The sequence below is a fragment of the Somniosus microcephalus genome, chromosome 6 (genome assembly GCF_052327205.1).
Source record: "Somniosus microcephalus isolate GS21.2 chromosome 6, FLI_Smic_1.0, whole genome shotgun sequence".
NCBI lineage: Eukaryota > Metazoa > Chordata > Chondrichthyes > Squaliformes > Somniosidae > Somniosus > Somniosus microcephalus.
In genome coordinates, this window is record NC_140992.1 from 21,632,894 (window position 1) to 21,646,162 (window position 13,269).

The following is a 13,269-nucleotide window of genomic DNA, read 5'->3' on the forward strand; positions in this document are numbered from 1 at the left end:
CACGAGGCTCTTAAGGCGCTAACCCGGCGGCGCAACCCAATTTAGCGGCGGCGGGGCGCAGCGAAGGTGCTGTCAATAATCACTTTCCCTGAGACACACTGGCGCCGGCCAGCTCTTAAAGGGGCAGGTCAATTGGCATCACTAGACACACTCACTGCCTTGTAGGCCTTCAAAGCGGTGGGAGCCTACCTGTGGTGCACCAGCCTAGCAAGACGTGGAAAGGGTGAGGCAGAGGGCGGAACGCCTCACTGATGGGGCATTGGATGCTTTGGTTGGCGCAGTGGAACCAAGGCCAAGGAAGATGGTCGGAATGTGATTAATGTTTTGGACAGTCTCCCGGGTGTGAGAGGCAGTTATGTGTCAGTGTATTAGTTTTGCTTTCTGTTGCCATAGCTTTCTCATGTTTGAAAGAATCACATTTTGTGTAATGAAACACTTTCTTCATTTACAATGGCCATGCCTGCTATTTACATGCATCTTGCCCTTCACAGGCTTGGGGGTATCAGACCGGTTCCATTCCTGTTCTTGGAATGGCAGCAAGCATTCCGTGAGAGGGGCCTAGAAGCTACTTCTGATCAGCCTCTGACACACAGCCTGAGAAGAGCCACTCGCGTAGAAGTTCTGGCCAGCAGGCATCTTCTCAGCCACCAACAGAGATGTCCTGCACCTTATCTGAGGCTGCAGATCTGGCTGAAGCAGCTGGCACAGCTCAGTCACCACCTCCTTTCTAAATCGCAGCCTTCTGACACACTGCTCCTCCGACATGTTCATGTAGGAAAACTGCTGTCGGAAAACCCTGCCAGCGTAAGGTCTGCTGTGGCGACGTCTGTTGGCCCTCCTCCATCTGGCCATGCCCGCCCCCCTCTCCCAGCGTCTCAGTGCCCTTTCCAGATGATTCAGCAGCAGGACGTTCCCCTCCAATGCAGCCCCCATAATAAGTGCCCACAGGAAGGTTCCCCGTTGTTAAGGCTCACCAACAGCAAGGTGATGGTCAGAAGGCTGAAGATCGTCTGCTTGCGCTGGCTCAGTGGTCAAATGGCTCTCAGCTCAGCAACTCTTTGTAGCTCTCGAGGAAGTTGTGCTCCAGAAATGGCTGCCGATTTTAAACCACATCAGTCCCCTTTAAATAACGCCCCCCCAGGCCGAGAGCGATTGGGTAAGGTTCCCTGTAAGCTGTCACTAATAGCGCCAGGCGCTACGGAGGGGGGCGCCACTGAATTTCCGGTCCGGGGCGCCCAAAAGGCGTTGCACACTGAAATGACGTCATAATCTGCCTGCGCCCATGAGCGGGCGCTACGAGTTTGCGCCGGCGCTAAATGCATGGTCAATATGGGGCGAGGCGCTAGGCACCCTGCGCCCGCCCGGAAATTGGCTAGCGCCCCACTTCTCAGCCGCTTTAGGCGTTAATCGGTGGCGCGGCCAACCGAATTTCTCCCCCCACATGTTTTAAAATCAGCAATAAACACCAACTTTAATGATTCTTAAATGTAACCAATGGTGTTTTGGAAACTCAATAGAGTGCAATGTTTCCATTGTTTTCTGTCACTGACTTTCAAGATTGCTAGGCCTAGAAATTCAGTTGGGCGCGCCAGCCGTTAGTGCCTTAGGAGGAGTAGATCTCGAGCGCTAGGCGCTTAGCGCCCGGGTGCAGCGCGATCTGTGCTTCGCCCCAACTTCAGTAGACATTTAGCTCCGGCGCAAAGTCTTAGCGCGCGCCCTGCTGCGCGCGCAGATCATGACGTCATTTCGTCGTGCAACGCCCTTTGTGCGCCCGGAACCGGAACTTCACTCGCGCCGCCCCATTGTGCGCCGGGCGGCCCTAACGACTGTGAAGTGGAACGGTACACAGCCGAGGCGGGCTGCGGGGAGCGCAAATTAAAGGGCACTCCTGCAGTAGAAAAGGCAGCCGTTTTGCAACACTTTGTGAGAGACAAAGATGGAGATGATGGAGAAGGAGGAGGAGGAGGAGGAGGAGGAGGTGGTGGTGGTGGAGGTGGTGGTGGTGGTGTGCCGGTACCACATAACAAACTGATGGAGAGAAGCCCTCCCCAACAACACAAATACAGCAGTCTCGGCCTTTCAAAAAACCAAATCCACCCTCCCCCTTTAAGAGCTCACCAGAGCCAGAGTGTCTGCCGTCAATCAGCAGCTCGCCGCACCTGCCCTGCGCCCACCTTCCGGTGTTAGCGCCCGGGCCGCCGGCTTAGCGCCTAAAGAGAGCCGTGCATCGCCAGTTTTAGCGCTCGAGCAAACTCTAAGGGCGAAGCTAATGAATATCGGGGAAGTGGCCTCGAATTTGCACCGGGCGCAAACTTTAGCGGCCGCCCGACTTTACCGCCCCAAAAGTGGCTATAATGAATTTCTAGGCCCTAGTCTATAAACCTATGTACAGTAAATGGAGACAGAAATACTATATATTAAATGCTCTCTGAGTATCATCATAATACGCTAGGGATTGGCTTTGAGATGAAAAGTGTCTGTAGTGAATGAGTTACTTTTCCACCTGTTGTGTTTGCATGGTTTAATGATTTACATATTTAAGGATAATTTTCAGGTCAGTTTTTCTTCCTCCTCCAACAGAGAAGATAATTAACAAAACAATAAGTGCAATTCTGTTCTTATCTCACACAATGTGTGACCAAGGTCAGACGATTGAATACTGGGAGGAGGGATAGCAGTGGGACCTCTGTTGAATGAATAGAGCTGGGTACAGGGCTGTTTTTTTTAAACACAGAAAGAGATCACATTTTTCCCACAAAGAATAAATGAGTGACGATTGGAAATGGGAGTGGAGAGATTTGTGTCTAATAAATGAAGGGCAACTGTGAAAAAGGCCATAAAGTTCAGCTGGCAAATGTTCATGTTCATGAAAAATATGCTATCGATTAGGAGTTATTTGTGAAATGAAAGAAAAAAATTCAGTAAGGCCTATTAGATTTCATTCTGTTTTAAATATAGGGATACATTTTGCATGGCTTCAATCATGGCATGAAGCCTTGCTCAAGGGGAGTATGAATCAAAGCATAAGAACTTACGATGTAGGAGCAGGAGTCGGCCATTCGGCCCCTCGAGCCTGCTCCGCCATTCAATAGGATCATGGCTGATCTGATCTTGTCCTCAACTCCACTTCCCTGCCCGCTCCCCGTAACCCCTAATTCCCTTATCTGCTAGGAAACTGTCTATCTCCGTTTTAAATTTATTTAATGTCGCAGCTTCCACAGCTCTCTGAGGTAGCAAATTCCATAGATTTACTACCCTCTGAGTGAAGAAGTTTCTCATCTCAGTTTTGAAAGGGCAGCCCCTTATTCTAACATTATGCCCCCTAGTTCTAGTCTCACCCATCAGTGGAAACATACTCCCCGCATCCACCCGATCAAGCCCCTTCACAATCTTATATGTTTCGATAAGATCGCCTCTCATTCTTCTGAATTCCAATGAGTAGAGGCCCAACCTACTCAACCTTTCCTCATAAGTCAACCGCCTCATCTCCAGAATCAACCGAGTGAACTTTCTCTTTACTGCCTCGAGAGCAAGTATATCTTTTCTTAAATATGGAAACCAAAACTGTATGCAGTATTCCAGGTGTGGCCTCACCAGTACCCTGTATAACTGAAGCAAGACTTCCCTGCTTTTATATTCCATCCCCCTTGCAATAAAAGCCAAGATTCCATTGGCCTTCGTGATCACCTGCTGCACCTGCATACTAACCTTCTGTGTTTCATGCACCAGGACCCCCAGATCCCTTTGTACTGTAGCACTTTGCAGTTTCTCTCCATTTAGATAATAACTTGCTCTTTGATTTTTTCTGCCAAAGTGCATAACCTCACACTTGGGTCATATTCCCTGGTGATAAACGGTTTAAGAGATGACCTGATGTAAGTTGCTTACGATAATGAAGAGTGCGTCAGGGAATTACTTCTCCCTCTAGGTGGAAGATTCCAGAAGAAGGGGGACATACGGGCAAATTAAGTGCCTCTGTGGTCTCTGCAGGGGGCTGTGCTGAGCAGGAGAGCAGGTCAACCAATCAGACCCACAGTTTTGCAGTCTTAACCCAACTGGTGCTTCCTTTGAATTCCCCAGTGGGAGTGTGGGCGTGTTGAACTTTTTAATCTTAAAACTGGAGCTCAACAGGTTAATCACATTTCCTGCATATTCCTTCAAAGTGTGCGGAATGCACTCTCCCACAAGGCAATTGACGCAGAAACAATTGGAATATTTAAAACGAAGATAGATAGTTGTTTGGGAAGTAAGGGTATTAAGGAATATGGAGAAAGAATGGGGAATTGGGATGAAAACGATGGCTAATAAAATGGCGGAGCTGGCTCAATGGGTTGAATGGCCTACTCTTGGTCCTATTTCGCAATAGAGGCACAATGGAGACAAATTCATTCACTTTCACCTGTAGAAGATTTTAGTAATGAGCTTTATTCATTTATGCAATTATATGTATCCAATAATGGGTCATTCTCTTCATTTTGTTTTGGTGAGTTGATTACTCAGTGCGTGAGGAGGGAAGATTTCCTCTGGTCTCTTTGTGTTAACATAGAAACAGAGGAATGTACAGGATTGGACAACACCACTGAGGCCCACTTGGCCACTCCCAGTTTCTAGAAGACATCATACGTCACCATATCGATCAACATTTTCAGCAAGCACTTATGAATTTGCTGATATAATCAGCCCCTTCTGCTTTCCTTGGCAGTCCATTCCATATAGTCACCACCCACTGCATAAAGCAGTTAAATCTAAACTTTCCTTTCATCCTCCTATACCGTGTCAGCTGTGGCTCAGTTGGTAGCATCACTTGCCTCTGAGTCAGAAGGTTGTGGGTTCAAGTCCCACTCCAGTGAGCATACAAAACTAGGCTGACACGCAAGTGCAGTGCTGAGGGAGTGCTGCACTGTCAGAGGTGCTGTCTTTCAAATGAGATATTAAATTGAGGCCCCGTCTGCTCTCTCAGGTGGACATAAATGGTATGGCAACTGCACCGCCATAGACCGCAAGGCTCTACAGATGGTGGTGAAAGCTACACAACATACTATTGGAATTAAACTACCTGCTGTGCAGGATATCTATCCTGAGAGGTGCTGGGGGAAGGCCCTGAGAATCATCAAAGACGCAAGCCACCCCAGCCACAATCTCTTCGCCCTGCTCCTGTCTGGTAAGAGATACCGAAGCATATGGTCTTGTACCAGCAGGTTTTGAAACAGCTTCTACCCCCAGGCTATAAGACTCATGAACATTTCATTGTACAGTACACATGTTTGCTGCATATATGACAAATAAAAATTGAATTGAATTGAAAAGATCCCATGGCACTATTTTGAAGAAGAGCAGGGGAGTTATCCCTGGTGTCCTGGCCAATATTTGTCAGAACTGGGAAAAAGTTGAAGATGTAACAGCTTTTTAAGCAAGTGCAGGGGCAGGGAGAGGGGGGAGGAGAGGAAAGAACAAAAGGGAAGGTCTGTGATAGAATAGAAGGCAGGAGAGATTAAAAGACAAAGGGATGATGGTGCAAGGCAAAAGTAGATGGTAATGGGACAAGTTAAGAAACAAAAGATGACTCTGGATGATGTGTAAATGGCAATGGTAGAATGATCGACAGCTGCCATGGTGAGAGAGAAAAAAAAAATTGGGGCCGAGGTTATGGTCTGAAATAGTTGAACTCGATGTTCAGTCCAGAAGGCTGTAAAGTGCCTAATTGAAAGATGAGGTGCTGTTCCTCGAGCTTCGTTGGAACAGTGTAAGAGGCCGAGGTCAGAGTGGGAGTGGAGCGGAGAATTAAAGTGACAGGCGATGGGAAGCTCGGGTTCACCCTTACGGACTGAACGGAGGTGTTCCGCAAAGCGGTCTCCCCAATGTAGAGGAGACCACATCGTGAGCAGCGAATACAGTGTACTAGATTGCAAGAAGTACAAGTTAATCGCTCTTTCACCTAGATTGTATAAATGACGTTCTCACAATTCCAGCAGGAGTGCAGTTATTGTGCTGCATAAATTATTTGACCACACGTGCCTTTACATATCCCTTTAGTATATCAATCATGTTCTTTAATATGTGTTTGTTCTCCATTTTGAATGAATTCATCAATATAACTACTTTTGATGTGAACTATTTTACACTTCTATTACTGAGATATAATAACAAAAAGAGGTTGTTGGACATCCTGGAGAGTTGTATGTTGGACATCTTGGGGAGTGTTTAGGGTTAATAATTAAACTTCCTTGCATCTTGGAGTACCAGACTTTCCAATATAAATGGGATGGCTTTGAAGTGGAAATAAGTGATAGTAATGACATCAGCCGTGAGTGATTAAGGTCTATATTTAGGGGCTTGGGTAATAAACATAGGTAGAGGATAAAACCCTTTGTCAAGACTAAAGAGGCACAGGGAATGAAATAGATTAAGAGGCCAGGCTGGGAGAGAACAAAAGAGAAGAGACATTAAGAGGAATTCAAAACGAGATGAGGTGGAGACAAAAGACAGCTCTAGATTAGGTATGAAATGCGCTGGCAGAATGGGAGACAGCTGCCATGTGGGAGAGAGAAAAAAAAAAAGAAAGGGGGGGGGGAAAGGCCAAAACAAAGGTGTGGATAAAAAATATCAGTAAAAATGTAATAGGGGCCGAGGTTATGATCTGAAATTGTTGAACTCAATATTGAGTCCGGAAGGCTGTAAAGTGCCTAATCGAAAGATGAGGTGCTGTTCCTCGAGTTTACGTTGAGCTTCCGTGGAACAATGCAAGAGGCCGAGGACGGTGAGGTCCGAGTGGGAATGGGGCGGTGAATTAAAATGACAGGCGACCGGAAGCTTGGGGTCACCCTTACGGACTGAACGGAGGTGTTCCGCAAAGCGGTCACCCAATCTGCATTTGGTCTCCCCAATGTAGAGGAGACCGCATCGTGAGCAGCGAATACAGTATACTAGATTGCAAGAAGTACAAGTAAATCACTGTTTCACCTGGAAGGGGTGTTTGGGGCCCTGGACAGTGGGAAGGGGGGAGGTATAAGGGCAGGTGTTACATCTCCTGCGCTTGCACGGGAAGGTGCCAGGCGAAGGGGAAGGGGTGCTGGGGGTGATAGAGGAGTGGATTAGGGTGTCTCGGAGGGAGCGGTCTCTACGGAATGCTGAAAGGGGAGGGGAGGGGAAGATGCGTTTGGTGGTGGGATCACTTTGGAGGTGTCGGAAATGGCGGAGGATGATCCGTTGAATGTGGAGGCTGGTGGGGTGAAAGGTGAGGACAAGGGGAACCCTATCGTGGTTCTGGGAGGGAGGGGCAGGGGTGAGGGCAGAAGTGCGGGAGATAGAACGGACACGGTCGAGGGCCGTGTCAACCACAGTGGAGGGGAATCCTCGGTTGATGAAAAAGGAAGACATGTCGAAAGCACTGGTGTGGAAGGTGGCATCGTCGGAGCAGATGCGGCGGAGACGGAGAAACTGGGAGAATGGAATAGAGTCCTTACAGGAGGCGGGGTGGGAGGAAGTGTAGTCCAGGTAGCTGTGGGAGTCAGTGGGCTTGTAGTGAATGTTGGTCAATAACCTATCCCCAGAGATGGAGACGGAGAAGTCGAGGAAGGGAAGAGTCAGAGATGGACCATGTGAAGATGCTTGACACGGCCCTCGACCGTGTCCGTTCTATCTCCCGCACTTCTGCCCTCACCCCTGCCCCTCCCTCCCAGAACCACGATAGGGTTCCCCTTGTCCTCACCTTTCACCCCACCAGCCTCCATATTCAACGGATCATCCTCCGGCATTTCCGCCACCTCCAAAGTGATCCCACCACCAAATGCATCTTCCCCTCCCCTCCCCTTTCAGCATTCCGTAGGGACCGCTCCCTCCGAGGCAACCTAGTCCACTCCTCTATCACCCCCAGCACCCCTTCCCCTTCGCCTGGCACCTTCCCGTGCAAGCGCAGGAGATGTAACACCTGCCCTTATACACCCCCCTTCCCACTGTCCAGGGCCCCAAACACCCCTTCCAGGTGAAACAACTTCTTGCAATCTAGTATACTGTATTCGCTGCTCACGATGCGGTCTCCTCTACACTGGGGAGACCAAACACAGATTGGGTGACCGCTTTGCGGAACACCTCCGTTCAGTCCGTAAGGGTGACCCCGAGCTTCCGGTCGCCTGTCATTTTAATTCACTGCCCCATTCCCACTCGGACCTCACCGTCCTCGGCCTCTTGCATTGTTCCACGGAAGCTCAACGTAAACTCGAGGAACAGCACCACATCCTCCGATTAGGCACTTTACAGCCTTCCGGACTCAATATCGAGTTCAACAATTTCAGATCATAACCTCGGCCCCTATTACATTTTTACTTATATTTTTTATCCACACCTTTGTTTTGGCCTTCCCCCCCCCCTTTTCTTTTTTTCTCTCCCACATGGCAGCTGTCTCCCATTCTGCCAGCACATTTCACATCTAATCTAGAGCGTCTTTTGTCTCCACTAGTCCTATCACCATCTCGTCTCGTTTTGAATACCTCTTACTGTCTCTTCTCTTTTGTTCTCTCCCAGCCTGGCCTCCTAATCTATTTCATTCCCTGCGCCTCTTTAGTCTTGACAAAGGGTTTTGACCCGAAGCGTTGACTCTAATTTCTCTCCATGGATGTTGCCTGGCCTGCTGAGTTTTTCCAGCATTTTCTGTTGTTATTTCGGATTTCCAGCATCTGCAGTATTTTGCTATCATAATAGGTAGAGGATACATTGACTGTAGTATAAAACGATAAGGGTTAATAAAGCTTATTCTTCAAAGAGGTTAAGAACAGTTAGGTCAGGAAGTCTTGTTTAAGGGAAGTAGGGTTGGAGTAAACAGCTACAATGGTTTACATGAATAGACTGTCTTCAAAGGATTTAGGAATAGATACGCCATGAGGTCTTATCTGTGACATGTACCTTTGATGTAGGCAAAATATATGGTGTATAAAGGAGCATGGTTTTCATCCCAGTTTGGCATAAAAATAAAACAAAGAAGGTGACTCAACCATGGTTAACAAGGGAAATTAGGGATAGCATATGATCCAAGGAGAAGACATATAAATTGGCCAGAAAAAGCAGTAAACCTGAGGATTGGGAGCAGTTTAGGATTCAACAAAGGAGGACAAAGGGATTAATTAAAAGGGGGAAAATAGAATATGAAAGTAAGCTTGCAGGGAACATAAAAACTGACTGTAAAAGCTTTTATCGATATGTGAAGAGAAAAAGCTTGGTGAAGTCAAGCATAGGTCCCTTGCAGTCAGAATCAAGGGAATTTATAATGGGGAACAAAGAAATGGCAGACCAACTAAATACATATTTTGGTTCTGTCTTCACAAAGGAGGACACAAATAACCTCCCAGAGATGTCGGGGAACATAGGGTCTGATGAAAGGGAGGAACTGAAAGAAATCAGTATTTGTAGGGAAATGGTGTTAAGGAAATTGATGTGATTGAAGGCCGATAAATCCCCAGGGCCTGATAATCTACATCCTAGGGTACTTAAGGAAGTGGCCCTGGAGATAGTAGATGCATTGCTGATCATCTTCCAGCATTTGATGGAACCTGGAACAGTACCCATGGATTGGAGGGTAGCTAATGTTACCCCACTATTCAAAAAAGGTGGTAGAGAGAAAACGGGGAATTACAGACCAGTAAGCCTGACATCGGTAGTGGGGAAAATGCTCGAGTCCATTATAAAAGATGTAATAGCAGAGTACTTGGAAAACAGTGACAGGATCGGACATAGTCAACATGGATTTACAAAGGGTAAATCGTGCTTGACTAATCTACTGGCATTTTTTGAGGATGTAACTGGTAAAATAGATAAGGGAGAACCAGTGGATGTGGTGTATTTGGACTTTCAGAAGGCTTTCGATAAGGTCCCGCATAAGAGATTAGCATGTAAAGTTAAGGCACATGGGATTGGGGGCAAGGTACTGACTTGGATAGAGAACTGGTTGGCAGACAGAAAGCAAAGAGTTGTAATAAATGGGTCTTTTTCCGAGTTGCAGGCAGTGACTAGTGGGGTACCGCAGGGATCGGTCCTTGGACCTCAGCTATTCACAATATATATTAATGATCTAGACAAGGGAATTAGATGTAATATCTCCAAATTTGCAGATGATACAAAGCTGGGTGGGCGTGTGTGCTGTGAGGAGGATGCCGAGAAACTCCAGGATGATTTGGACAGGTTGGGTGATTGGGCAGAAGCATGGCAGATGCAATATAACGTGGATAAATGTGAGGTTATCCACTTTGGTAGCAAAAACAAGAAGGCAGATTATTATCTGAATGGCAATAGATTGGGAGAAGGGGAAGTGCAACGAGACCTGGGTGTCCTTGTGCACCAGTCGCTGAAGGTAAGCATGCAGGTGCAGCAGGCGGTTAAGAAGGCAAATGGTATGTTGGCCTTCGTAGCGAGAGGGTTTGAGTACAGGAACAAGGATGTCTTGCTGCAGTTGTACAGGGCCTTGGTGAGACAACATCTTGAGTATTGTGTGCAGTTTTGGTCACCTTATCTGAGGAAGGATGTTCTTGCCATGGAAGGAGTTAGCGAAGATTCACCAGGCTGATACCTGGGATGGCAGGGATGACGTATGAGGAGAGATTGGATCGATTGGGCTTGTACTCACTGGAGTTTAGAAGAATGAGAGGGGATCTCATCGAAACTTATAAAATTCTAACAGGACTAGACAGACTAGATGCTGGAAGGATGTTCCCGATGGTCAGGGAGTCCAGAACCAGGGGTCACAGTCTAAGGATAAGGGGTAAGCCATTTAGGACAGAAATGAGGAGGAATTTCTTCACCCAGAGAGTGGTGAACCTGTGGCATTCTCTACCACAGAAGGCAGTGGAGGCCAATTCATTAAATATATTCAGGAAGGAGTTGGATATATTTGTCAAGGCTAAAGGGATCAAGGGGTATGGGGAGAAAGCAGGGACCGGGTACTGAATTTGGATGATCAGCCATGATCGCATTGAATGGCGGAGCAGGCTCGAGGGGCCGAATGGCCTACTCCTGCTCCTATCTTCTATGTCTATGTCTATATCTATGTTTCTATGTTTCAACAGTTCTTCAGAAGGCTCAAAAGATAGAACTTGAAGCTAAAAGCCACTCTCTGATCCGAGTTGAGTTGATCTCTCATCCTAGATGTCAATAAAGTCTGTTTCATATACTATACTATGAAATGTCTTGTGCTTACTCGAAACATATTGTTGCAAACCATAGAAGGAAGGAGGTTGACTGCTAACAGAGGTTTGCCAGTTTTATACTCATGCCCTAAAGTTCACAAGATCTCAAGATAGGTAGGGTTGAGGAAGGGCCCTTAGCCCAGCCTATCTCGTCACCTGACAAAGAAACTACATTTCTTCCATCACAACACACAACTGTTCCTTAAATGGATCCACAGTATTTGCCTTCACTACCATACACACTTTGTTGGTCAGTCGGGTTTCTAACATAGAAAGAAAACCAATACATTGTTTAAAGAGTTTTGAAACCAAGTTATGAAAATTGATTTTCCGTCTTGTGAGATGGTTATACCTTGTATATGTATTGACGTAAGAAAACTACTAGGCACTTGGTCTAAGTATTAACCACGGCTTTAATCAACTGTTTTTCAACATGGAGATCTAGTTGTGTCCTTCACTAGTTCCTGTTAAAGAATGTCCTGAGCAAGCTGGGCCCATGCCCGAGTATTTATACTCTCCCTGGACAGCGCCACCAGCAGGCCACCCATTATCATTTCATAAGTCATTTCCACATGAATGACTAGATTCATGTCATGTATCATGTTAAAGATGTGCTATCCCTAAGATGGACTCCCATTGCTTCTTTGGAAAAGTGCAATGAGAGGTTAGAGTTGATTTGTTTGACAAAGCCTCAACAAGCTATGTTCATACATCAATCAAATTCTAGTTATGTTTGAAGGAAAAGTGTTAGCGTGAGGCCGGGGGAAGGACAAGTGCTCCAGTATCTATGAGTTAACTGCGGGATGCAAATGGCCATTTGATCCACAATTGCTAATCCTTTGCCCAGTGCCAGGGTGGCTCAGTTGGTAGCACTCCCACCTCTGAGTTCAAAGGTTGTGGGTTCAAGCCCCATTCCATGGGCCCTGAAATTTCTTAGGATGCAATTTCAACAGTTATGCCAAAATCATGCCCGCAAACTCCAACAGGGTCAGCACTGGAGGTCACCTAGTTAGCATGGGATAGGTGGGTGCAAGTGCCACTATGGGTATATCCCCAGTGACTGCCTGCCCATTCCCACAGAAACACTGGTACCTGTGCATGGGGGCTGATCTGCAACATTTCTCAAAAAATCCTCTCTTTTGGGTCCAGGCCATCCACATATGCTCTTGTGGAGGCCTGTACGTCTCCACTTAGTAGGCATCTACAGATATGCTGAATCACTGTCCAGCCTGAGGAGCAGGCTCTCCCATCATAGGGAGTCCCCACTCCTGCCTCTGCTCCCTGGCCATCATTTGCCTTGTAATAGGGCAAATGGATGTTCTGCCCCTTACAAGAAAACTCCCAGAAATGGCAGCGACCTGATGGAACAGGGTCTCCGCCATTTGCCGGAGTTAATGGAGGGAGGAATCCAAAGGAATTTAGGAACGTTAGTGGAGGCTGTCACCCCAGTGCAGTACTGAGGGAGTTCTGCCTTGCTGTTTTCAAGTGAGAGGTTAAATTGAGGACTCCTGTACCTGTTGAGGTGGGCATAAAGGATCCCATGGAACTTTTCTGAAGAACAACAGGGACTTCTCCAGCATGCTGGACAACATTCATCCTTCAACCAACACCACCAAAACAATTTAATTAGTTATCTATCAACATGTGCAAATTGATTGCTATCTTTTGCATGCAAAACAAAGGTGACTACACGTCAAAAGTATTTGATTAGCTGCGACGCATTTTGGGATGCCCTGTTAATATCCCTTTAATATCCACTAGTGGGGTACCGCAGGGATCGGTCCTAGGACCCCAGCTATTCACTATATATATTAATGATCTAGACGAGGGAACTAGATGCAATATCTCCAAGTTTGCAGATGACACAAAGCTGGGTGGGCATGTGTGCTGTGAGGAAGATGCCGAGAAACTCCAGTATGATTTGGACAGGTTGGGTGATTGGGCAGAAACATGGCAGATGCAGTATAATGTGGATAAATGCGAGGTTATCCACTTTGGTGGCAAAAACAGGAAGGCAGATTATTATCTGAATGGCAATAGATTGGGAGAAGGGGAAGTGCAACGAGACCTGGGTATCCTTGTGCACCAGTCGCTGAAG